We start from the raw sequence: 26412 nt of genomic DNA, 5'->3' as shown, positions 1-26412 counted from the left end.
AGACTTCTTTTTGTTCCCAAAGCTCAAAGAACATTGAAAAGGAACATGATTTGAGTCCCTCTAGGAAGGCAAAACTGCCATTTTGGTGTGGTGTAAATCAAAAGAGCGCAGAATTCTTTGGGGGAGGGTTAGAGAGATGGAAACACTGTCTTCAGAAGTGTATAGGCCTAGATGGAGAAAATGTCAAGAAACAATAGCTTCATATTTTGATATTTTTGTTTAGTAAAGTTTTCTATGATTTCGTAGCAATACTTTTTGACTTACTCCCATAGAACAAAACATTTTTATTTTAATGGCCCTGTTGGAGAATACATGGGTATTAGGTGTATTTTTCTCTTTTTCATTCATACTCTAGTATATGCTTGAAATATTTCATAATTTAATTTTTTTATAAAATAAAATTGGATGGAAGGCAATGCAGAAGAGTACGAAGGGCAATGGACTGAGCCACAGACTCTGATGTTTCAGTCTCCACTCAGCCGTTAACCAGCTGATAACATACGGTGCTCCAGTAGATTGAATAGCATGCTACTTATTATCAAACGTTGTTAAATACCATGTTACTTATTAAATTACCATCACTTGGATGTGCACCTGACATCATACCCCAGTAGTATGCAGAAAGGGCTAGCAGACATTATTTTAACAAAGAAGGGAGAAAAAAAAGTCATTGATGTATTTAACACCAACCGCTACCTGGTAATTCCCTATCCCTTTACGGAACTTACTGAGTTTAAAACACTATTTTTGGTTATCAGCTAAGTTGAATACTCAAGAACTGTCTGCGTGGCCATAAGATGAAATTTTCTGAATGTTATCTTCTTTTAAAAAAATGGGGGGAAAAGGGGAGGAGGAGATCTTCTCCCTTGAAATTCCTGCACTTTCCAACTCATACCTATGTGTCTTGTCTATTTCTTTAAAGTACAATTCTTCAAGAAAGAATGTCTAAAAACTACCAGCTACTCCTACTTCTTCTAAAAAAAAGTAGGCAGTTTTTTCCCCTTGGAGCAATGCTGTTCCCAAGCATTTCTTATTCTGTGAACATCTTATTTTGAGTAAAAACCTACTAAATCCCATTTTTGTAGTTCAACATTTCTTACCTGAAAGACAATTCTTTCAGAGTTTTTAACATCATCTCATATTTCAATAAATGGGAATAAGTGCCCATGGAGAAATTTCTTTTCTATGGAAATACAATGCTATATAGAAGCTTTTATATTAGATTGGGAGCAATTTCCTATTTTTTTTTTTTTCTGTTCTCTGCGTCCTTACCACTTTTCTTAGTTCTTTTACTTTTCTTCTTATTTGTCATTATTTTCCTTTTTTATACTTAACTTAAACATATTAAAAAAAAAAAATTTTTTTTTTTTTAACGTTTATCACTTCTCAAAGTCCTAATATGGCTAACACTTAAGTCTTCCCCAGCGGAGTTTCATAGGAAATGAGCCCTGTCGCATTCCATTGTGCAAAAAAGCCTTTGCCAAGGAAGCTAAAAGGGAAACAAAAGGATCTGGAAGAATAAATCTATTTTTCTGTCATTATGTACCTGAAAGGAATCTGCCAACTAGAAAGAAACCTATTTAGTTCTATAGTATAACTAATTACGCATAAGTTTAGACCAGAATCCCTAATGTTCAAAGAAACCAGTATCATGCCATAGAGCAGAGCCATCTCTCATTTTTAGGCATTGATTTAAGCTTCAGTTAGCCGTAAAGTCCACCTACCCATTGTACACAGTAATTTTATATAAGAACCCAAAGGCCCATGAAGAACTAATATGTGGCTACAACGATAATGTTAGACAATAGCAGGGAGAATGTCAGGTTTTTGCTTAATATGCTGCGTATCTATCTCTAATTTCTTTAAATGCATTTCCAAAAAAACTTTGGTACACCTCTGTACCATTGTTTATAAGCCTCAGGAGAGATACAAATGTAATACTAAATATCAACCAGAATGGCCCAGGTTAAATATATATATACATACATATCTTTTGTTTCTCAAGGGTGAGACAGAGCCAAATGAGGTGTCTCTCCCAAAATTAGGCTGCAAAAGTGCAAAACGTAATGTTAGTATTTCTGTGGCTTATATTTCTTTGACAGAAAGGAAGGGGGACCTATACCTTGTGTGTCTCACATAGCCTGGAGTTGGGGGCGGGGAGGAGATGGGGAACGGCATGAAGGCTTCTTTCTAGGATTATTATAAAGGTAAGGAGATGTCTGCATTATCCTGCGAAGAGATGACAATATTGCCCATTTCCCATCCCAATCCTCACAGACATGCCCCCTTTAAAGAAGGAAACTCCTGTTTCTCTAATATGGCAGTATGTAGGAGACAAGTTTGGTTATTATCACAAAGCTCTTCAAAGTTCTTTGAAACTCAAGTCAATAGTAAGAAAGATAATTTCATTGTTTCATTTGGAGCAAAGAAGACAGGAGAATGTACCAAAAAAAAAAAAAAAGAGGGATAAGGCTTAATGTGCGGCAGAACTTGTGTGTATAAGTAAGGCAGGAAGAAAGGCTGGTAATCAAAATAGTTAGACCTGGGAAGGACTATTCTGGGTGAAGGTGCCAAATCTTCTCCACACTGAACTCATACTAAATAGCAACTGTCTTCCTGATAAATCGTATGGCCTGATTATCAAAAAATGGTTACCAATGATTAGGATACCCTTTCTATCTTACCAGGAAGCCAGAATTCACTGTTTGTTTTCAGCATTCTTTTTTTCATAGTACTGGATTCATTATCCTTTTACTAGACATCTTTCTGTCCCTCCTCCCCCATTTAAAAAAATACTTCCAAAAGAAAAACAAACAAATTATAAGAAAGAAGTTAATTATGAATCTGGAAAAGGAATTTTAAAACTAAGCAAACTATTAAGGCTATTCTTGCAGACACATTTAAAGCCCTTGGCTGCTGACCTAAAGGTCAGCAGTTCGAACCTACCAGCTGCTCCTTGGAAGAAAGATGTGGCAGTCTGCTTCCATAAGGATTACAGCCGTGGAAACCCTATGGGGCAATTTTTTTTTTTTTTCCAGACACCCAAAGCTAAAAACAACAGAGAGACAGATTGCCTGAAATGTTTAGATCTCCATATTCAAAAGAGAAACTATACTGAACGCTATTAACAACTATGACGGAAATACAACAGGAGCATTTACAGTCCAATTATATTATTAATGAAAAAATAAACAGTTTCCTCAATGTCATAAAATGTTATTTTCCAAATAGATGTCTGCATTTTCCTGGTAAATAACTGTGCCTTCTAAACAATTTCTTTTCTGAAACATGCTTTTAACAGTGACTGTTGATAAAAACTGTGTTTAAAAATTTTAACCCCACAGGACAGAATGTGAGTTATAATACAAAAGTAAAGCTTTAAGAAAAGGCTAAAAACAAAACCCACTGCCATTAAGTCAATTCCAACTCACAGAGACCCTATAGGGCAGAGTAGAACTGCCGCATAAGGTTTCCAAGGCTGTAATTTTTATGGAAGCAGATGGCCACGTATTTCTCCCACAGAGCAGCCGGTGGGTTCAAACTGACCTTTCAGTTAGTAGCTGAGAGCTTTAACCACTGTGCAACCAGGGTTCCTGAAAAGACTTAAGACATTGCAAAAGATAAGGTGCTCATCTTGGAAGAATGAAGCAGCCAACATGCATATATAAACATTTCTTTTTCTCTGTATAGGTATCTGAGTCGTCTAGTGCTGCTTTAACAGGAATACCACAATTGGATGGCTTTAAAAAAACGAAATTTATTCTCTATCTAGGAGGCTAGAAGTTCGAATTCAGGGCAGAAGGCTTTCTCTTTCTGTTGGTTCTAGGGGAAAGTCCTTGTCATCAGTCTTCCCCTGGTCTAGGAGCTTCTTAGCACAGGGACTACAGGTCCAAAGCACATACTCCACTCCTGGCTCTTCTTGCTTGGTGGTAAGGAGGTCCCTCTCCTCTCTGCTCACTTCTCTCTTCTATATCTCAAAAGAGACTGACTCAAGATACAACCTAATCCTGTAGATTGTGTTCTGCCTCATTAACATAACTTCCTCTAATCCTACCTTATTACCATTAGAGAGGTTAGGATTTACGACACATAGGAAAATTACATCAGATCACAAAAATGGAGGACAACCACACAATACTGGAAATCACAGTCTAGCCAAGTAGACACACATTTTGGGGAGGGATGTACAATTCAACCCATAAAAATATAGGTAAGTAAAATACAGCTAAATTTAAATTTTCTCAATTTTTCTTGTCTTTCTAGCCCCAACTCAACTGATCACTAAAGCATATGGCTTCACTAACTGGTAACCTAGAATAAGTACACTTTTCAGACTTGTCTGGAAAAGCAGTCCTGAATTCACCACCATCACTCAATACAAAATAAAGAGCTGAGTCCACAGAAATATCATTTGCATGTTCTTGGTGTTGTTGTTAGGTGCCGTCGAGTTGGTTCCGACTCATAGCGACCCTATGCACAACAGAACAAAACACTGCCAGGTTCTGAGCCATCCTTACAATCATAGTTATGTTTGTTGCAGCCACTGTGTCAATCCACCTCATTGAGGACCTTCCTCTTTTCCGCTGACCCTGTACTCTGCCAAGCATGATGTCCTTCTCCAGGGACTGATCCCTCCTGACCACACGTCCAAAGTATGTAAGATGCAGTCTCACCATCCTTGCCTTTAAGGAGCATTCTGGCCACACTTCTTCCAAGACAGATTTGTTCGTTCTTTTGGCAGTCCATGGTATATTCAATATTCTTCGCCAAGATCTTTAGCCTTTGTGACATCTATTCCTGGGTTAAGTCAGACTTGACCTGGACCTTCTCCTACTCACCACATGTAGATTCTTCATCATATGTGTATAATTAATGTCTCAGTATCTATTTTCAGAATAAGATTGTAAGTTGAGGGCATAGGCTATGTCTCTTGCTCCCTGTTTACCCACCTATTACAGTGGCAGATGACACACAGGAGACACTCAAAAATAAATAACCTTAGACTTGATTTCACTGAATCTTGCCTTGTCAACCAAACCAGTTGTCATCAAGTCGATTCCAACTCTTGGTGATCACATGTGTGTTAGAGTAGAACTGTGCTCCACAGGGTTTTCAATGACTGTGATCTTTTGGAAGTAGATTGCTAGGCCTTTCTTCCAAGGCATCTCTGGGTTGACTCAAACCTCTAACCTTTCAGTTAGTAGTTGAGCACTTAATCATTGGAGTCACCCAAGGACTCCCTTTGCCTTGTTTTAAGATGCTACATAATACACGACTAGTTTTCATTATAACAATGTGTCTGTTTACTATAGGCTATATTTAAGGTACATATTTCTCTGAATTATAGTGTCTCTTTACAAAGATGCAGGAACTAGGCTTCTCACAGGTCTGGGTACCTGGAATACTAGGACATGTCCTCAGGAATCAGTTCAATTCCTTGAAGTTGACACTGTGCATTTTCAAATTAATTGTTTCTGTCTTTGTGTTGGATGCTCAAGAATTGAGGACTACACGTGTGGCCCACTTCTAGCAAACAGAGAGGGCTTCACAGCAGGTGTTTTTTCCATAGCTGCACTCCACACTCCCCCGTACTCTCCTCCTCTGGCTTTCCCTTGGCTTCATTTCCCTCACTTAGTTTTAGATTTATTTTATGTATCTTTGTAAGCCACCTTAATTTCTTCTTGAAACAAGGTAGGACATAAATAAATTGATTTTTTCCCCTTCATGATAGAAGTTATTAACTTTGCTGAAGAGGAGAAGGGGCAAGGGAAGACAAAATATAGACTTTGGCAATGTATGGCTGATTTTAAGAGACCTTGGGGATACCTTGTGGAGAAAAGATACTATTTCTAAAACACGTTGTACAGTTTTAGTTTTATGTACAGCACAAGGCAATTGCACAATGTCAACCCTTTTTATTATGTTACATCCATTATGTTAATGCTACAAGACATTTAAAAATAAAAAAACAAAGGAATGTAACTGGGCCAGAAGAAGCTTAGCTTTTACTTAAAATAGGAACATTAGGAACAAGGAAAACTGATGAAACTAAAATATATGGGAAACGCTGGTACCAAATGGATAGAATGACCTCTCATTCTTGAATTATGTTTTAAGATACAGTTTGTTCCCCCCCTTCCATCCCTTCCTCTTTCTTGGAGAAAATTATCAATTTTTCATAAGAGGCTGATTCTCAGGAGACGGAAAGATAGGCCACTGCTAGATGGGAGCAAATGTTCACAATTTTTTAAAGAACTAATACTTAAGTTGAATGGTTTATTCAAAAATGCAGTTGTATTTTTATCATAATCCGACAAAATTATGATAATAATCAATCTGAATATGGAATCTCTCTATATTTGCTATTGTACCCTTATTTTTTTACCCTTACATATCAGGTTCATTTAACTAAAAGGCAGAAACAATGACAAAGGAAAACACCACACACAGATTCATATGTACACATGGTCGTCGACTCCCAAATAGCAAAGCCATCTCTGCCACAAGAGCCGTACCCATCACTGCTCCAGGTTCAGGTGGAGAACAACCGGCAGTCTATTTTAGCATACCCATTTAAATTCTGTATGTCTTTATAAATGCAGTTATCATTACCATTGTTGCCTTATCACTCTCCATGATTGCTCTCTTTCAGTCAAGTACAAAGGCAGCCTGAATATAAATGTTTTGTCATAAAACTGCTATTCAAACAATAAAAAAGGGTTATAATAGTACTAAAAAAAATCTACCCCCAGGGCTGCTGCACAGACTGACACTGTGCAGATCTAAGGGCACAAAACACCTCCAGCCATACTCTCACCACCTTCTGGACTCTTCCACTGTGTCTGCACTTAATATCAGCATGGTTTTAATGACAACATAGATTCCATCATATGACTGAGATATCAAGACCCTTTTTTTAGAGTATGGTTAAAAAAAAAAAAAAAAAGCCACAAGTTAATTTTAGCAATATTATCAAGATTGCACTTAGGAAAAAAAAAAAAAAAAACTGGATTAATTACATTGAAAGTTTCTATCTTTCAAAGAAAAGTTACTTTTAAGTTCTTTAATTTTAGGGCAAATGCATAAACATGTAAAATATATACACATATACATGTATATCATGTACATGTAATATACACATACATACACGTCATACACACATATACATGTCATACATACACACATAGATACACATATATCAGATATATACACATATATATCATTACAAACACACACTTTTATATCCATATATAAAATACATATATATATATAACACACACACATATAAAATCTTTACACTGATAATGCTTTTGTTGGCATCAGGACTGGCTGTGCACTGCCACCCAGGGGCTGTCTACAACATTTAACACTGCTATCTCACCAAGAGGCACTCAAAGTCATTACCGAATACATCCTGGACAGTCCTTCCTAGTAGCTGTTAGCATTCCCATTGCATTTTCCTGTAGCTTTGGTGTCATTTCCCATGGCATGAACGCATACTGCACAAAAAGGCAGAAAAAAGCAAGAGAGAAAAGAACGCCAAACAAGCAAAGGACCACCTAGAAGGAAATAAAATTATACTGACAAGGCTGACAGTATTGTTATCTCAGTCTTAAAAGGAGGAATAAGAAAGGGGGGAATGAGTGGAAGGAGGAGATTTATCAGGGCTTCATGCCCACTGCTCTGGGTAAATATCCCTCCTTGCAACAATAAAGACAAATAAAGTACAAAGAAAGGATAAAGCAGAAGATTACAGACCTGGCTGGTGTTTGATAAATGGCACTCTACTTCACTCTGCTTATTGTGTACTTCATACCTCACTCCTGAATATGGAAGAGAATTTTATTAAAGATTTAGCCACGGTGGTGGTGGTGACTGGCTCACAGTAATTTTCCTACAAAGTAGTTTAATCTATCACAGGGCAGACAGTGCACCTTCTTACCATGTATCATATCTGTCTATTGAGTAAGTGCTATCCAAATCCAATTTCTTTTCATTTTTGGAACCTGTGATGCATATTCAAGATATACTTTCGTTTTGTCTTTGCCCTAAATTGGGTGCTGTATGAAATGAGATGGTGGGGAAGTATTAATAAAAAGGAAATCTGTACTCTATGGTTTTTATATCATCCTACCATTTTTTTTTTCACATTTTACAAAAAGATATTCCATAATTTTAATGGCATATAATATTGGTCACATGTGGTGTCACCAAGATCTTTCATACTTACGGATATGAATATGAGGTATTGCATCACTGATTGTGGAATGAACTTAGAAAACCATTTCAGTCAAGTTCCGGTTTTGAGCTTTGTGGAACATATAAGGGTCATTCCATTCAACGATGAGATGGCTCATGCAATAATAGGGAAACTGTTTCTACCAAAATCATTTGGTAGTTCATTGTTTGGTAAAATGTAAATCCAGAAGTATTATAAACAAGGTACCTTCAGAGTGCTCTGTAATGGAATCACATAAATTAGAAAAGCCGCATGAGGTCACTTACTTCATCTGTTGCTGGTATCAGAGTGCTCTCGTTAAAATATTTTTGAATATAGAGTTCAGGCACCCATCATGAGATTCTATTACACTACTCCTCACTTATCAACTGTCTCATTATCTGACATTTCGCATTTACAAGAATAGTAAAAAATCTACTATCTGACTATTTTGTGCATTAAAGGCTATGTCTGGCAGTAACGAGTGCCAAGGTGTGAGGCGAGCGTAGTGCGGGCTGTGACAGTTTAAGGTTATGTGTCAACTTGGCTGGGCCATGAGTATCAATGGTTTGGCAGCTATGTAATGATGTAATCTAGCAGTTATGCAATGATGTAGTTATCCTCCATTTCGTGACCTGATGTGGGCATCCTCCATTTGTGCATAATGCCGATTTTTGCATAACAAGTTGGTCTTTGGAACTTATCCATGTCATTAAGTGAGGAGAGGATGCATTTCTTCTTTCACGGCATTGCTTTATTTCAAATTATGAAGAATTGTTTTCTAACCTGACAATTGTTTCCATTAAATGTCTTTTTGCAACAATAAGTTATTCTGCCCTTAGCCAATAGTAACAAATTGTTCACACTACTGCTATGTCCTGCTTATAGACCCTCTTTGAAACTGATCTTACACATTTTTTTTTTAATTATAAGACTAATCAGCATATATTTTGGCCAACAAAATTTACATTTAGACTCACAAGTTATTATTGTCTGGGAGTCCCATGGAGGACACAGAAATCCCAGACAGAGTCAGTTTCCATCTACCAGCAATTTAATAAGTACATTTAGTCAATTTCCGAGCTGTTCCTACCTCAGCAACTTAAACTATGAATACCCTTTTCTGTTTAGCCCCAAACATAAACATAAAAATTGGAAAAATCAAGGGTAGCTCTTTATCAGGAAAAATTTGAGCGCTCCAACCTTGTCCAATTTCCTTAATTTAAAGATGAGAAAACAACTGAGTCCCAGAAAGTAATTTGTTGATATGTTCAAACATCTGTAAACATTTGTTGACAATTTGACAGAAGAGCATAGATTTTAGTCTAAAAGACAGCTTCATCTGCACTTAACTACATCTGCACTTAACTAGTTCTGTGACCTTGGGTAAACAAGTAGCTATCTGAGTCTGTAAATTGGGAATAATAATATGCTTAGCAGATGAGTTTGTTATGGGACCAAATGAGAAGAAATATTTAAAATGTTATTAGCACAATGTCTGCCACACAGTAAGTGCTCAATAATTGATACCAATTAGTCAAAAACAGCCTAGCCACCACTGTTTAGTGGTGTTTGCTTAGCCACTTTTATTCATGCCACCTATTGTCTCTCCCTCACCTATATCATGAATCAGTGTTTAGAATAAAAACAAAATTAAGCCTTCATCTAAAGCTAGGAACAAAGTATTCAGTTGTCAAAACAATCAAAATTTACTACAACTAAAGATGTTTAAAAGTCTCTGATTATATAAAACAGAACCGATCAGATACTGAACCTTGAAAATGTCGGTCCTGGGTTTCGGGTGGGGATGGGAAAATGACAGACCAGTAATGTTGCAACGACTGATTCATTCAACAGTTCCATAAAATACATTGACAATAAAATCTTTTTCTAAACATTTTGATCATCAATCGATATTATTCATGGTATTTATGTATGTTTCTAAGTTTTAAAAACAAAATGCATTTTTTATATTATAAGAATATCTCTAATGATAAAAATCTAGAGAATCTAAAAAAAGAAACGAAAAGGCATTCATAATCCTACTACCTAGAAATAATTGCTTGTAACATTTTGATGAAATTCTTTAATCTTTATTAAATGTATATTGTATAATTAATATGAAATTGGGTTCATTTTATATACATACAAACGCACACATTTTATGTCTTACCTTTTTTTTCCCCAGTAATGAATGAATGATGAGCATTTTCCCATACCAGCACATCGTCTTAAAGGCATGATTTAAGTGGCATATCATAGTGATATGTCAGTATACTATTTAACTTGTTACTCCCCTATTGTAAAATATTTATACTGTTCCCAATAAATCTACAATAAGCACCCTTTGCTTCTGTAATTTTCTTTTGAATTAGAATTTTCTGCCATTCATTAAAGTGGAACTTTTTAAACTCACAGCTCTTGTCCAACCTGTACACGATTTCACTTGCTGCCAACATAGTGTGGATATTCAATAAGAACCACTCTATGAAATATGTTCTTATTGATTAACATTCAACAGCAACCTTCCCCTTTACAAACACTATGAAACTAATCTAAGACTCATATTATTCTGCTTTTCTTATGTTGACGATAAATTTTGCATGGGAAATTTAATAATCACTACTAAATACAGCCCCCTTTCTCTAGAAATTTCCTCTCTAAGCCATGGGCCTTCACAAATATCAATGCAACCAAGATATGTCCATAAATTCACCTGTTTTGATAGCCATTAGCAGGATGCTGGAGCCCTAGTGGTGCAGTAGTTAAGAGATTGGCTGCTAACCAAAAGGTTAGCAGTTCAAATCCACCAGTCGCTCCTCTGAAACCCTCTGGGGCAGTTCTTCTCCATCCTATAGTGTTACTATGAGTTAGAATCAATTTGATGGCAATGAGTTTGGTTTGACTGGTTTTAGCAGTATGCCAAGGAGCCCTGGTGGTGCAGTGGTTAAGTGCTCAGTTGCTACCTGAAAGGTTGGCATTTTTAACCCACCAGTCACTCCATGGGAAAAGATGTGGTAGTCTGCTTCAGAAAAGATTATAGCCTTAGAAACCCTATGGGGCAGTTCCACTCTGTCCTACAGGGTCACTATGGGTCAGAAGTGACAGGATGGCAATAGCTTTGGTTCTGGTTAGTAGTATGCCTATATGTATCTAGATGACTCTAACATGAAGAGATAACAAGTTTGGAAATCAGAAAAACTACCCTATTCATAAAGACTGCAAAAGTGCCTACATCTTTTAGATGTTGTCTCTTAGAAAATCAAGACAATAACATTGACTCATATTTCTTATTGATGTTTTATATTCGAAGAACACATTTACATTATACATTTATACAATTTGGAGATTTAAATGTATACTGGACATAGAAGAAATCAAATATTTAAAAAAATAATTTTGGGTCTGATGCATGCATCTGCACTGGTCTTGGAAACTTCCTGTCTTTTGTTGGATTTGACGGTAATTTTTAATTCAGATCATCATAATAACAAACACCAAATTACATCATGCCTAAAGAGAAAAACCAGAAAGTTGGCCGTTACCAAATTACACCATGCCTAAAGAGAAAACCAGAAAGTTGGCCATTTTAAGAATGACACTAACTCTTGTTGGAGGGGAAAAATGGACAAAAGAATATTCACTTTGAAGAAAAAAGATCATATAGAAGGCTTCTCTTAAAAAAAAAAAAAAGAGATTTTAAGTGTATGCTTACACATGTTAAACTAATGCTATATCTCCTCTGTCACCTTTAAATTCCTTCTAGTCTGACTACCAAGGTAAAAAGCACTCTATTGGCAACAAAAGAGTTTTATATTTAATACTTCTTTACTTACATTGAAAACAGAGTATTTATAAGGAGCTAGTTATAATGAACTAGTTTTTTTTTTTTTTTTTTAGTTATAATGAAAGGCATGAGTACACTTTGGAAACCATGAGTCTTTTAACCACTCTTTTAAGATGCATTCACTAAGAACACAGAAGCTCCTCACCAACAGTGAAGATTAATACCTGTCCAACTACAGTTATATAGAGATGATTTTGGAATTCGTAAAAAAAGTTTATTTTCACACCTCAGCCAGAATCAGTTACCAGGGTCAGCAGTACAATAAAATGGACAGATCAGGAACATTTTATGCCTTGTGCAAGACGGCACCTACTACGGCATAGCGCCACCTGGCAGCAGGATGGAGAACTGTGTCACCATGACCTGAGAATAGTCACTAATGGGTACAGTGCACTGTTGTCCTGAAAGTCCCCAGTTGATGCTGACTCCATTTTCCTCATTAAAAATGGACACGTTCACATACCAAGTTTGAAAGGCTGGAGCTTTCTCCCTTGGTTTTTGTTATTTGTACTTCTGAGGCATCTTAATTTAGAACATTTCATTTTCTAAGGATATCTTCACTGCAGCTGATCACAACTGATGATGATGAATGTATCTACATTTTTCAGAAATAATTTGTCATCAGTTTTCATGGAGATCATCACAACAAGTTAATTTACAACAGTGACACAAAGAAAAATCCAGTGCTCAGTTGAGTGTAGCTGTATGCCTCTTTGGAGAGGGAATGACAACAACAGAAAGAAATAATAACCTCCCAGAACCATGTACATGAATCATGCCAATTATATTTCCATGTCTATATACATATAAACATATGTATGTGTACAATGGGCATGTATCCAAACACATGTTTTATACATATCAACATGAATAAAATGTTATTAATCCTTTGACCTTTCTCTTCATAATGATTTACCTGCAATCTGAATACATGTAAATGACTAAAGACACTCAAAAAACATATATATAAATAGCATATATTTCCATAATCTGACAAAATGTAGTTTCACCCTTTTGAATGAAAAGGGAATTTTTGGCATCCATTGATTTTTAGGCCTGAACAATTATCATTTATCATTCCCATTTTCCATATCTAATGCCCTGAAAAAAAAAAAATCTGGGAGAGAACTAAGGAGGAACTGATGATTGTCCTCAAATTTCTGGTACAACTGAGATTCCAAAAATAATATTACCAACATAATCAGCAAAGTACCAAGCTGGGTTCATGTTTATATTTAGCTTGCTAGATGGTTCTGTTTGAGTAAGTTAGTAACCCTCTCTGCATCACGTTATAGTTTTCCCAACCTTAAAACAGAAATAATATTTGACATCTCACTAATTATTATGACTTTTTGTCACTTGAAAAAAAAGACAATATATCCTTTTGTTGTGTGCTTTCTAGTCTTTTCTCCCATAATTCCTTAAAACCAAAAGTTTACCTTAGAACCATTCAACAAAATTCCCTGCTCCTGGATATTTAAAAGCTGGCAAAAGTGTTTGCCCAGTAAAAATATTACAGAGTAGAAGATACAGCTCATTCTAGGTTATATACCCACACAAATAACTCTTTTTACCCTTTCCTTTAGATCTCTAGAAACCCTGGTGGCATAGTGATTAAGCGCTACAGCTGTTAACCAAGAGGTCGGCAGTTTGAATCCACCAGGTGCTCCTTGGAAACTCTACAGGGCAGTTCTACTCTGTCCTATAGGGTCGCTATGAGTCGGAATCGACTCGATGGCAATGGGTTTGGTTTGGTTTTTGTTTTTTAGATTTCTTATAGTGGTGCGTAAGAAGTAGGAGAAAGATGTTACATGAGGGACATACTTATCGGAAAATAGTTTGAATCTGTTCTTGTTGCTTCACTTCTCTTTCTCCCTTAAAGCCCAAGGTTGGATCAGCAGAGTCACCATGTTCAAGAAAAAAAAAAAAAGGGCAAATGAAAGTGGTGTTCTTCTTGGCCTCTCTCTCTGTATATTCTTCCCTGCAATGGTAGAACCTCTTCCAGACTGATGTTGAGATGAGCCTTTCAATCCTAAAGGTGGGGTGCAGGGGAGAGGATGGAGTAAGACTTATTCAGAAACCCTAGGGACCTCATTCTCATGTTTGACTTGAGTGACCAGTACACCGTGGTCACCAGCATCTATGGGTTGCCTTTGGGGATTGCTATGAGCAGTGAGGCTCTAGGCTCACGTGCCTTGACTGTATTTGGAAAAATAAGCTTTGCACTTTCCTCAGCAGAACGTCCATTGGTCTTTCCTAGATCATCACTACCTGTCATGGATTGAATTGTATCCCCCCAAAATACGTGTCAACTTGGTTAGGCCATGATTCCCAGTATTATGTGGTTGTCCTCCATTTTGTGGTTTTAATTTTATGGTAAAGAGGATTAGAGTGGGATTGCAGCACTCTTACTAAGGTCACATCCTTGATCCAACATAAAGAGAATTTCCCTGGAGTGTGGCTTGCACCACATTTTATCTTACAAGAGATAAAGGGAAAAGGAAGTAAGCAGAGAGTGGGGAACTCATAACACTAAGAAAGAAGCGCCGGGAGCAGAGCACATGCTTTGGACCCAGGGTTCCTGTGCAGAGAAGCTCCTAGTCCAGTGGAAGATTGATGAGGAGGACCTTCCTCAAGAGCCTACGGAAAGAGAAAGGCTTCCCCAGGAGCTAACGCCCTTAATTTGACTTCTGGTTTACTAGACTGTGAGAAAATAAATTTCTCTTTGTGAAAGACATCCACTTGTGGTATTTCTGTTATAGCAGCACTAGATGACTAAGACACTACCTAATACTTTGTTACCTAATACCTAATGTTTCTAATGAGTAGAAAAAACATTGTTGTTGTTAGTTGCCATAGAATCAATTCTGATTCATGGCAAATACATGTGTGCAGAGTAGAACTACTTCGTAGGGTTTTAAAGTCTGAGACCTTTCAGAAGCAGTTAGCCAGGCCTGTCTTCTGAGGTGCGATGGGTGTGTTCAAACCCTTAACCTTTCAGCTAGTAGCCAAGCACTTAACTGTTTGCACCACCCAGGGACTCTTTAGAAAAAACATAGACACATAGATACAGATATAGTACGTAAGAAATGTATTGGATACCACTTAAGCATCACTTCACATCTCCTCAGCTCACCTTATTACTCGAGCTTTTGCTGTGGCAATCAGCTGTACTCAGGTGTACTTGGCAGCCCCTCATCTCAGAGCCACTGTGTGTCTCTAGCAGGACCAACCACATAATTTGCAGGGCCTACTACAAAATGAAAACATAGGGTTTCTTGCTCATAAATAACTATTAATTTCAAAACAGACCTCAGAGCATTAAATCAAGCATGGGACCCTGTCACTGCACAGGTCACACACCCATGAAGTCAGATCTGTTACCTGGCTTTCTGCAATGGGACTTATTTGCTGCCACCAACATTGGAATATGCTCAACCAAACATGGAAATCTGTGGGAGTTAAAACCTATGGAGTAACTCTTGAACAGTGAGGGATAGAAGCTAGTGGATAAATGCGCCCCTTTTCCACCTCTTCTATTAACAATTCTGAGGTACATTCATTCTACAGGGCTACTCAAGGGATTCTAGTGGGATTAAGCCCTAGCTGCCTGCAGTGGAACCCAGGCTCAAACACACCCCTGGATTACCAGTCTCTTCTGCATGTTTAGGTCTCCTCAGAAACTCAGTCCTGTTTTTATGACAACTTCCAAAAATAAACAACCTACACAAGATTCCTGGTCTCAGGATCTGCTTTTAGGGAAAACCTAGATTAACACAGGATAGAAGACAGACTGGATGGGTGACTGTTGAAGTGAGATTATAGGCTAGGAGACTGATTTAAAAGTTATAGAATAGTAACAAAGGAGATGGGAAAAGAAGACAAAAAAGGAAGACTACGGAAATTATAAAGTGGAATCAAAAGCAGTTGGCAACTGACTGGATGAGGGAAGTGAGAAAGAGAATCCAAATATAACTAAAACTTTTCTTGTTTAAATGAATAATGGATGGTGACACCACTGACCAAACCAGGGAACTCAAACAAAGAAAAGACTGGGATAGTAAAGAAACAAATTTGATTTTGGACTCTTTGTACTTCAAGTACATCCAGGGTATTCTCTTGGTAAAAAAATGTGTTCACAGCCAGTTTTACTGGAGTCTGAAGTTCAGTAAACAAATCTAGGTAAAGGCAGAGTGATAAATATGACTATAGACTTATAAACAAACACTTACTGAATACAGAAATAGATTTGAAGGAAATTTTCCAAAAAAGAAAAAATTGTAATGACATCTATTCTTTATTTTTACTACTGAAGCTCCTGCTGGCAAACTATTATGTTTCAAAATACTTCTGTGAGAATTATAAATACAATGAGAAGAAAAACTGAAGCAACTAGTTATTACATTGAATTATTTTAGTGTGAAGTGTTTCCAAAATCAGTATTTAAAAATCTCAAGGTTATTATATTCCTTTTTTTTCCCATTATCCTAGCTCTTCAAATGACATAATCTGCTTAAGAATTTAAATAAATTTAAACCTTTAATAGGAAACTAAAACATGAATAGCACTAAACTCTGGGGAACTGCCAAAGTCATAGGCTTCCAAAGGTTTTCCATCTGACCCCAGATACTGGCCAAGATCTACAGGCCAAGTTTTCTTTAAGTAACATTTACTGTAAAAGTCATGCAATCTTTCATTTCTACGGAAAATGGATAGCAACTTGGTTTTAAGGCATAGCTCAAAATCATTTATACCTAGAATCATCACATTTGACTTTATCGATCTGTCTTGGCAAGAATTAAAATCTATCTGGATATTTAGGAGTTGACCTTCATTTAGGATATACTATATTTTTATGCAAGTAACATGTGCTTTCTGCACTTGTTTGCCAACCATTCCCTCTGAACTTTCTCTTTGTGTGTTGCCATAAAAAAACAAACAAAAAAATAGCATAGCACACTTATGAAAATACCTTGCCGGTGTAGGGTGCAGTTGGCAAACAAACATAGAAGGTGCATGTTATTTGCATAAAAATATGGTATTATTAACATATCCAATATTTTTACAATTCTGACTTTAGGGTTGCATGGACTTTCAGTGTTAACAAGCTTTTCTGCACATAAAGCTAAAAAAGTGATACTGGCATGGAATTCAAGGTAACTTGCTCCTCCTGACAACCAGTGTTTTGCAATCTCTTATAGGTGGTCCAAAGGAAGACAAGACACGCCTTGACTAGAAAGATCAGGAAGATGCCCTGGATGACACAGGCATCAGAGCAGCCTGACCCAGGACATGCACACGGGAAAGCCTGCCCTAAAGCCTGTGGAAACACAAAATATCATGAAACTATGAGGAAAGAGAAGTTTGAAAACAAGAAATAGGAAGACCTTCTTTCAAAAGATACAGAAACAGAAAGTGATAAATTGAACATCAAAATTTAAAAGATCCAAATGACAAAAGTTAATATATGCAATGCTAAGAGATTAGCTATCATATGCAATTGTGTGTGTGTGGGTGTGTATAATAAACAATGGATTAGTACCTAGAATAATTTTTTTTAAAACTCATCTAAAAAAAAAAAAATACAAGGCAATCAACCCAATAGAAAATAAACCAAGAATATAAAGAGGACACCACAGAACAAGAATTATAAAAGTCAATAAAAATAGAAAAAGATACCTCACTAGTGATCAGAGGAATATAAGTTAAAACAATGAGATATCATTCTTCACTTATAAAATTGGCAGAAAAAATTTTAAGTTTCAAATCTATCAGAGATTGGAGACAATGAGGGATATAAATGGGTATAGCCACTTTGAAGGGAAATTGAAAAAAAAAATTTTTTTTTTTTATTCAAATCTGAACCATATTCCCTATTACCCAACATTCCCACTTTTAGGTATCAAGCACAGAAAAAACTCTACACACACAAACAAGGATACATGTACAAAAATGTTCACTGAAGCTTGTTTACAATAGCAGAAGCCTGGAAAAAATAATTACAGTCTCCTATAAATGAATGGGAAGCCCTGGTGGCATACTGGTTAAGTGCTATGGCTGCTAACCAAAAGGTTGGCAGTTCAAATCCACCAGGCGCTCCTTGGAAACTCTATGGAGCAGTTCTACTCTGTCCTATAAGGTCGCTATGAGTCGGAATTGACTCAACGGCAATGGGTTTGGTTTTTGGTTTTTATAAGGGAATGACTAAATAAATATGGAATCTGTTTTTCCTACACCATGATATTAGTTAGTAGCTTAAGAGAATTTAGTAGATTTGTATGTGTATACATTGAAAAAGGTCCTAGACATATTATTAAATTAAAAAAACAAGTTGCAAAATGATAAATTTATTATGAGAACACTCATAGAAAAATATCCATTTTAACTCTTGTGAACCAATATTACATATTGTTGTATGTATGTATATGTGTATACACATTACGTAGAATTATATCATCAGTTTTAAAACCCTCAAATCAAAATTGCAGGTTTAGTATATTATGTGAACACACACTATAGAAAATAAGTCTGAACGAATGTATTCCAAACTGAAAATAGTAATTATTTCTGGGTAGGGCTCTAGGATGGGGAGTGTGATATACTCAAAAGAATCTATGTCTTTATTTTTATTGTTTCAGTGTTTCACAAAAAGAATTTATCCTTCTATTACATGAGTAATTAAAAAAGGTTTTAAAAAGAAACAAGGACCCACTAAAGGCCAACTAAGCAGACTAAGATAGGATTTCAACAAGTTTGAGGAACCAGGAGTGTTCTAGATGAAATGCCTTTATAAATAGATAACACAGAAATCACATGACAATTAGAGATTTTTACCTCCGTACTGCTCCCATCCCTCTTCTGTGGCAAATCTCCCACGGGGATGCCCCAATTTTCTATTTGGCAGGAACTGGGCCAGTTCTAATGTATAGAAACTTTTACATTCAGCTCACTGGAAATTTTAATTTCCTGAAAGCCAACTCTCTTCCCGTATTTCTGTTAATGCATGTCACCAAGAAAATTCATAAAGATCTAAGAATTCATACTTTACAAAACTATGCCTATAATACCAAAGTCACAACCCATAAAGGAAAAAATTATAAATTGGACCTCATCAGAAGTAAACTTTTACTCTGAGAAAGCCCATGTGAAGAGATGAAAATACAAGCTACATACTGGGAGAAAATATTTTCAAGCAAGATTCCAACAAAGGACTACTACTCAGAATGTATAAAGAACGCTCAAAACTCAAGAGTGAAAAAAAAAAAAAACACAAATACATAATTCAATTAGAAAATAGGCAAAAACATGAAGAAACATTTCATGGAAGAAGAAATACAGATGACAAATAAGCACAAGAAAAGATGTTCAACATCATTTGCCGTCAGGGAAATACAAATTAAAACCACAATGTGATATCACTATACAACCATCAGCGTGAATAAAATAAAAAACAGTGCCAACACCAAATTCTAGCAATGATGTGAAGAAACGGGATCGCTCATATATCTGCAGATAGGAATAGAAAATGCTGCAGCTGCTCTGGAAAACAGTTTGGCACTTTCTTATAAAGCTAAATATGCAATTACCATATGACCCAGAAATTGTACCCTTGGACATTTAAACCAGAGAAATAAAAGCTTATGTTCACATTAAAATGCAGATGTTCATAGCAGCATTGTTTGTAATAGCCAAAATCTTGACAACCCAGAAGTTGTTCAACAGGTGAATGGTTTAAAAAAAAGAAAAATGATGATACATACCCATGGAATATTACTTAGCAATAAAAAAGATATTTATTATTGATACACATAGCAATTTGGACAATCTCCACAGAATCACACTAAGTGAGGGGGGAAAAAAAGCCTACCCAAAAGGTCATATACTATATGATTCCATTGATATAACATTGAAATGATAAAATTTTCATTGTTAGAACGGATTAGCGGTTGCCAGGGTAGGAATAGGGGAACTTAAGAGGGAGGTGGCTATTATACAGGGGCAACACAAGAGATACTTGTGGTGGTGGATCTTTGTAGTATCTTTTTCTGTGGTGGTGGGGACAGAACCTAGACACATGATAAAATTGTATGGAACTAAATATACACATACAAATGAGTATGGGTAAAACTGGGAAAACCTAATATAGGTAGATTGTGGCAATGTCAATATCCTGGTTGTGATATTATACTATAATTTTGCAAAAATTTTATCATCGGGGAAAGGGGGTAAAGGGTTGAGAGACTGAATATATAGTGAGACAAGACTGTATATGACAATAGAAGTCTGACCTACAACCTCTGCAGCAATCATGCCAAAATGGTCAGGACTTGGTCAGTGATCATCAGCTTCCCTATTTTTATCACCTTTCCAAGTCAGGATCAACCAGAAAAAGTCAAATAAACCAGTCATGGAGGATGTCCCACTTCTACTAGCTCACCTCCAGCTTCCCCATGTCAACAATCTCTAATCTGAGCAAATCTTAAACCTTCTTCTTTTTTTTTTTTTTTTTACTCTCTCTCTCTCTCACTATAAGGCTTTCACACTCACCTGAAGATCTCTAAGTTTCTACCAAACATAAGTGATGGTGGCTGACTGCCTTGCAAGCTTGAATAAATAGCCTTTGCTCATCTTCATTTGGGTGACCTTCATTTATTTTCACAGTGTACATGGATTTTTTGTTTCTCACAACTGCATGTAAATCTGTGATATTTCAATAAAAATTCTAATTAAAAAATATGCCTGGATTTAAAAAGTGTTCTGTCAAGTGCTGGTCCTTTATCACCCTCCTCATTCCACACATTTTTTTTCATCCTTCCACTACAGAAGACCATCACAGAGGTGCAGCTTAGAAGAGAGAAGGAAGAAAGATTGGTAGGAAAAAAAGGAAATAAAAATTCCTGGAGTAGGTATTTCAAAATAGCATAGGTCATCTTCAGTTACATATAAATATAGCCCTATTCCAACTCATACTATAGGGTGGCTGTGAGTCGGAATTGACTCAAAGGCATTGTGTTTGGTGTTTTGGTTTTGTTTTTTATTATACCCTATATCCTATATACCAGATTGGGCTGGGGGTAAGGAAACCCCTAAGATGCAAGGTCAGAGACTGTATTTTTCAAATATTTAATTTACCATTTAAAACTTCAAAAACATGTGTACACTAAGTCAAAAGAAAGATATTACAACAGTCACAAAAAACAGACTCCTTGAGAAATCATGGACAAGGCTTTCTAAGTAATGTACCCCAGTGTACACAGTCTCGTATCTAACTACCATTAGCGCAGCTGCAAATCTCCTAAAAGGATATAAAGGCAATTGCTCCAAACCATTTATAAAATCATAAATTAAACTCAGCACATAGCATTATACACAGAAGTCTGAAAATAACCAGAAGGGATTCCAAGCAACACTGGTCACAGTGAGCTCTGGAGTGGTTTCATCTTCAGATGCATACTACTAAATATTGCATGGGATAAGTTTCTTCATGATCTCCTAAGCCTCTGACACTCCAAGTATAGTCTGAGAGCAGCAGCAGCTGCAAAAACTGGGAGCTTGTTAGAAACACACAAACTTAAAAAACTTAGGCCCACCACAAAACCACTGATTCACACTCTGCATTTTAACAAGACCCCTAGGTGATTCAAATGCACATTCAAGTGGTAGAAACACCATTCTAAACCAGCTAAAACTTGACTGAAGAAAGTTTGCGCAAGCACTTAAGAATTGGTGTGCAGCATCCCAAAACTGATACTATGGACCATTAAGCAATTTACTTTGATAGTGCCAGAAAAAAACTGAAGGTTTAATTTCAGATCATTTTCCTTGAAAAGCTAAAACAGAAAAAAATAAAAATAAAAAATCTTCTTTCAAGTCCTTAAAAATTCTTTCATCAAGATTCATTTACTAATAATAAATCATAGAGACACGCAGCAATTAGAGATGTGGTTGCTTAGCAAGTGCAGTAACATGTCTGCTCAGAGGCCAAGAGACAGCATGGCAAATAGTTGTGGATTTGCAAAACAAAAAAATGTAGTTAAGATCAACCTTCTCAGTCCGATGTCACTTTACAAAAGCTGTAGCATTTTCAGAAACTTTGGTTTCAACAACTAGGGTGAATATGAATTGCCTTCTACATAATAAAATTATTCCTCATAATTTACAGATATGTGTAAGCTCCAGATCCACCACTTACTAGCAGTATAACCCAAAAAAAAAAAAAAATTATTGTGCTTTAGGTGAAAGTTTACAGCTCAAGTTGGTTTCTCATTCAAAAATGTAAACGCATTGTTTTGTGACATCAGTTGCAATGTGACAACACTCCCCCCTTTCCATCCTGGGTTCCCCATGTCCATTTGTCCAGTTTACCTGTCCCTTCCTGCCCTTCGTATCTTGCTTTTGGGCAGGAGTTGCCCATTTGGTCTAGTATATTTGGTTGAAGCACGTTCCTCATATCTGTTATTATTTGTTTCATATGCTTGTCTAATCTTTGTATGAAAAATAGGCTTTGGGAGTGGCTTCAGTTCTAAGTTAACAGGGTATCTGGGGGCCATAGTTTCAGGGGTTCCTCCAATCATGTCAGGCCAGTAAGTCTGGTTTTTTATTGTGAATCTGAATTTTGTTCTACATTTTTTTCCCGCTCTGTTCGTGACTGTCTTTTGTGACCCCTGTCAGAGTGGTCGGTGGTGGTAGTTGGATACCATCTAGTTCTTCTGGGATCAGACTGATGGAGGTTGTGGTTCATGTGGTCCTCTAGCTCTTTGGGCTAATGTTTTTCTTGTGTCTTTGGTTTTCTTCATTTTCCTTTGCTCTGGACATGATGGGACCAATAGATGTATCTTAGATAGTCGCTCTCAAGCTTTTAAGATCCCAGATGCTACTCACCAAAATAGGATGTAGACAGTTTCTGCCCCAGCAACTCAGTCTTTCAAAGTGTTTGGGCATGTCTGGGAAACTTCTGTGACTTTGCTTTGGTCAAGTTGTGCTGACTTTGCTTACACTGTATGTTGTCTTTCATTTCACCAAATTTGACACTTGTCTACTATCTAGTTAGTGATTTGTCCTACCTATGCCTCCCCACCCTCATAATCATCAAATAATTTTTTTTTCTGGGTATAAATCTTTTACTGAGTTTTTACAATAGTGGTCTCATATAATATTTGTCCTTTTGTGATTAACTTATTTCACTCAGCATAACGCCCCTTTATTTTTTTAATTGTGCTTTAAGTGAAAGTTGACAAGTCAGTCTCTCATACAAAAATTTATATACAATCCCAGAGACAATGCTCCCCAGAACTTCTGTTGGCACAGGACAGGAACCATCCCCGAAGACAAATCATCAGGCATGAAAAGGACTGGTCAGTGGGGAGGAGAGAGATGCTGATGAAGAGTGAGCTAATTAACTCAGATGAACACTGGAGAGTGTGTTGGCAACTCTTGACTGGAGGGGGGATGGGAAGATAGAGAGAGAGGGAAGATGGCAAAATTGGCACGAAACGAGAGACTGTAAGGGCTGACTCAATAGGGGGAGAGCAAGTGGGAGAAGGGAGTAAGATGTATGTAAACCTACATGTGACAGACTGATTGGAATGGTAAATGTTCACTTGAAGCTTAATAAAAATTAAAAAAAAAAAAAGTTGGAAAAAAAACTTATATACACCTTGCTATGTACTTCTAGTTGCTCTCCCTCTAATGAGACAGCACAGTCCTTCTCTCCACCACTCACCTAATCTTATTCAATTTTTTTAAAAAAAGATCAATTCTCAGAGACGTTACGCTCACACAAAGCATGCAGTGGCCTCATTTCAAACATGTACCACCACAAATTAGGAATCTTTCTTGATGCTGGTGATTAACAGAAAAATAAGTAGTTGAAAAAAATAAAGTCTGGATATTTATGAAATTTTTTTTTTACATAGAGCCAAGAAAAATCTGCTTAAACAACTGAAATTTTTTTTATCTAATCCTAGAAGCTTAAAACTAGAAAACAAGAAAAATGTTTATAACCATATCTGACCAAATGTAAAGCCTGATTTTTTTCCCAAAAAATCTCATACAGAAGACAAAGTTTCACACACTATATACTCAAGAGCATTCACTTTATTTGATATTAAAGTACACTCTTAATATTTACTTTAAACAACTAAGTGTAGTTTGAGCAGATGCATTACCTTATAATCTGTGCTAATTTGGGATGCTTAAATATGTAGACTCATGGGACTGATGAAACAAACAGCAAAAGGAGGAAAAATTAAAGCAGATTTAGTAATTACACCTGGGGTACAAACTAAAAAAACCGAACCGAGTGCCGTCAAGTCGATCCCGACTCATAGCGACCCCATAGGACAGGGTAGAACTGCCCCAAAGAGTTTCCAAGGAGCGCCTGGCGGATTTGAACTGCCGACCCTTTGGTTAGCAGCCATAGCACTTAACCACTACTCCAAGAGGGCCCGGGCTAGGACATCAAAATTGGAACAGATTTGTGACCGTGGAAACAAGTTCCTTTTATTTAAAAAAAAAAAAAAAAAGATGCATACACATACACATATACAAAGTACTGTATTAACAAAAACACATGAATAGAAAAAAACACTTCTATAATTTTATACAAATAGTTACTTGAAGCTGAAAATAAAATTTTTAAGTATAGTATCGTATGCTGATTGCAAAACTGCTATTTCTCAGAGAACTCTGAAAGTATGATTATCTACTTTAGAAATGTGTTAGATGGAAAATGAGATTCGATGACTAAAAAAACAGGTTGAAGCATTGATAAAGATGCTGAAGATAAAGATACTGTAATAAGTGTAATATGATAATTCCATGATATGTGAGAATAGAAAAAAAAAGAAGCAACATTTATCAACTTATGTTTTATATGATGAGATTTTTAAACGGGAACACAAAACTAAATTTCTAAATTAAATTTTATAAGTGGATATTATATGAGTTCACCTACGTTCCTAGAAATTTAAACATTTAAATAGTCTAAAAACTTCCTGGGGATCTTTTCACTGGGAAGATGGAGATTGCCTTGCATCTCCTCTAAGAGGCTGACTTATCTTCAGGCAAGTCAAATACCAGTAACAGATACCGATTCAATATGAAGAAGAAAGCTTCGCTTCAGGGTACTTAAGGTTACTACAGGCCACAACAGGATGCTCTATAATGTTTATCTCTTGAGGTCTTTAAAATGAGCACAGAAATTACATACTTACCAATTTCATTGTTAGAAGTAGGAATTAAGCCTGAGGATCCCAAACAATACTGTGACTTCTTAATCTCCATATGACCAATACATGTTGTTTGACAGCACTGAAACTGCACTTTTGTAAATGCTACTAATCAATAAAAGGGAATTTCTAATGACTTCTATTTATCAAGTTGTTTAAGGTTTTAAGGAAATTGAGGACGATCAGAAAAGATAGTACTAATTATCTTTCCAAAATTCAAGCAAGATCCTGAGGATATTCATTTCATCCATTTATTTTATAAATAATAATTGAGGTTTTGCTAAGTGTAAGGCTCTCTTCTAGATGTAAGAGATACAACAGTGAATGAGAATGGCCAGGTACCTGTTTTTACAGAGCATATATTTATGAGGAAAAGACAGAAAATAAATGCTAAATATACAAATAATATTTAACAACATAAAATAATACTCCAACATACAAATAATACTCCAACAATGCTTGGAAAAAATAAAATAGAGTGATGAAATAGAGAATCGTTGAGAAAGCAATGAAGGTGGTGGACTAACTGTATAAGGCAATTACATTTGAGCTAAGATATAATTAATGAGAAAGACCAGCAATAGAAAGAGCATCAGGTAAAAGGCCCTAAGACTAGAGCACTTAAAGAACATTAAATGTCCCATCCAGCTTTCCTAGGGCAATGAACAAATGGTACTAGGATAAGTAAATAGTGATATGCAAAAAAAAAAAAAAAAAAAAGGCAACTTAATTCCTTAACTCACACCATATAGAAAAACTAACTCAAAATGGATCATAGACTGCTATGGGGAGGGGGCCAAGATGGCTGACTAGATAGATGCTACCTCGGATCCCTCTTGTAACAAAGACTCGGAAAAACAAGTGAATCGATCACATACATGACAATCTACGAACCCTGAACAACAAACGCAGATTTAAAGAGTTGACCTGAGTGATAGAGACAGAGAACGAACTACTACGGGGAAGCAGCGACTGTTTTCAGAGCCTGGAGCCAGCGTCTCAGTCAGGTAACCTTGGCGCCGGGCTTAGGATTGGGCGCAGGAGGGCTGAACACAACATCCTGTGATGGCGCAAACACGGGGCGCAGCCCTACCCCCCTGAACTGACCTCAGGAGGGG

Source organism: Elephas maximus, chromosome 1 (genome assembly GCF_024166365.1).
Source record: "Elephas maximus indicus isolate mEleMax1 chromosome 1, mEleMax1 primary haplotype, whole genome shotgun sequence".
Classification (NCBI taxonomy): domain Eukaryota; kingdom Metazoa; phylum Chordata; class Mammalia; order Proboscidea; family Elephantidae; genus Elephas; species Elephas maximus.
The sequence above is the reverse complement of the archived record's forward strand: the minus strand, read 5'-3'. Positions refer to the sequence as shown.